Consider the following 2,500-nt stretch of genomic DNA (forward strand, 5'->3'; position numbering starts at 1 on the left):
TACACAGAGATTGCCTACACACATATGGACAACTATCATTCGCTGAAACACACACACACACACACACACACACACACACACACACACACACACACACACACACAGACACTTATGCACAGATTGCCTACACACATATGGACAACTATCATTCACTGAAACACACACACACACACACACACACACACACACACACACACACACACACACACACACACACACACACACACACACTAAAACAGGCATACAGTATATAGATCACAGCCTCATCAACAGACACACACATTCTCACCTATACAGCTATCTCTGCTTCTCCACAGGTTCTGATTCTGGGCTCTGGGCCTTTTGCTATTTAAGCACCTGTTTCCACATTCACAGGCTCTCTTTCCCTTCTGCTCTGGTCGGGCCAACACATCTTTTGTTGGCACCTCCCTCTCTTTTTGTTGTTCGTTGTTTCCTGCTTTAGTTACATTTTTACCACCTGTTTTGTATGGGATTAGTGTATGTTTTCCTTGCTTTTGCGTTGGTGGTGGTTTGTTTTGTTATGTTATTATTTTGGGTTCAGTTAGTAAAGTAACAACAGCGCATTGGATTTATATAGCACTTTGTCAACGCACCCAAGGAGCTTTACAGTGAAGGGGGAACCTCCCTATGTCCCTAACTAGTAGTAAGAGACCTGGAAGACTCAGCTTTTTGTGTTTTTGTTCACAGGCGGGAGTTAAGCAAATTGCTTCTGCTGAAGACAGGAAGTCCAAGGGCCACATTCACAATTAATAATAATAATACGCTTAATAATAATAATAATAATAATAATAATAATAATAATAATAATTCACAAACCGCCACATTCTTTAATTAATAATAATAATACGCTTTATTTGTATAGCACCTTTCATACACAGAATGCAGCTCAAAGTGCTTTACATTTGGAGCATGTAACACAATAATAGAGTCAGTCAGTCATTATCAATGACTTAAGTCTGCTTAAGTGCATTATGTTATTAAATGTGATCAATTTTTTGCATTCTATTGGTTTCTATGGCTTCTTGTGTTATGTTGAATCATCTCTATTCATTTATGGTCACATTATTGCTTACACACTCCCGTTACCAACACAAACACACACACACACACACACACACACACACACACAGCCTCGTCCCTGCCCATCACCCAATGGAGCCATTCCCCAGTGGGGAGCACTCAGCCCTCCAGAGCCCAGAGCATAACCCACTGGGAGCCCAGCCGCGTGTTGCTTTGGTTGGCCGGTCCTCAGCGTGTTAGGCAGTTAGTGGTGGCCCTCGTGGCAGGCCGTGCCAAGAGCCTCTGGTGCTTGTGGTGACAGTCTGGCAGCGTGTGCACAGAACAGTGTCGCCCGTCCCGAGGGGAACCGCTGCGCCTCCCCTGCCCGCAGTCCAGAACCGCTGGAGCCTCAGTGGGGTTGCCGCTGTCTGTGACCTGGGAGAGAGTGGGGGGACGCCACTCCTTTGCCCATCCACTCAAACGCTGTTTCACAAATACTCAAACAAGCTCTTGCACACGCCGATGTTTGTAGCTGCACAGGTCAGTGTAATGTTGGTTGGATCAGGTACCCTAAGAGATGCTCAGTGCCACTGTATCTGATGACAGAGCAAGAGCAGTCAGATATCCACAAGTTTCCATGGGTTTAGACTTCACTCTCCTGATTTCATACCCATAGTATGGTTGGACTCAGAACATTGTATTGAGACAGTACTGCATATTTCAGCTGACTGGTGATGGTGATTGACAGTAGGGATCGACCGACATGGATTTTTTAGTGGCGATACCGATTTTTTTATCATCAGCCTTAGCTGGCTGCCAGTATGCTGGCCCTGAAATAGCTCAAGAAAAGAAAGATGTGGGAGGAGGGGGTGGAGACTGGTTGCTGTGGCAACTAGGTACACAAAGGCTGTCCTAGTCCTTGTTTGTAGCTCCATTTTCTCAATTATATCCCTCCTTTTTTAAAAGAAAATGCTTGTCATTTTTTAAAGCCCACACTCGAACACATGCCTTGGCGCACATACAGACACAAAATACGCATGCCAAAGAAACCCCTATATATGACAAACATATAAGCACATATTTAGAAATGTGTTTCTTAGCTGATTACCTGGTATTCTAATTATCTTAATCATCAGTGAAAATATTTAATTTTTTTTTTGATGAAATCTGTTCTGAGACATTTGGACGATATATTGCAGTGTTTTTATTCCTCATCGCAGCATATTATTTTACCGCATTCTTGTTCTGAACAGCGCACCAGCAGTGCATGTTATTATTCTAGGGAGCCAGCCAGGTAATCGTTGTTCAAATTTCTCCTTCCTACTGGCGGGCAGAAAGGAGATAATAACCACAATTTCATCCATTATTTAGGAAATATTGCTCCCAACCAGTAATAAATTGGACAGTTCAGCTTCAAGGCCCATAAAAGCGATTGGGCTGGCTATAGCCCGGGGGCTTGGGAGCCCACTGTCCCTATATA

At 43.8% G+C, this 2,500-nt stretch overlaps 1 protein-coding gene across 1 annotated transcript in view; it reads left to right on the top strand.

Moving 5' to 3' along the window:
- Positions 1–2,500, top strand: part of LOC125288144 (roundabout homolog 1-like) — a 198,918-nt gene that overhangs the window by 168,780 nt on the left and 27,638 nt on the right.

This window comes from Alosa alosa, chromosome 2 (genome assembly GCF_017589495.1).
Source record: "Alosa alosa isolate M-15738 ecotype Scorff River chromosome 2, AALO_Geno_1.1, whole genome shotgun sequence".
In the NCBI taxonomy this organism is placed as follows: domain Eukaryota; kingdom Metazoa; phylum Chordata; class Actinopteri; order Clupeiformes; family Clupeidae; genus Alosa; species Alosa alosa.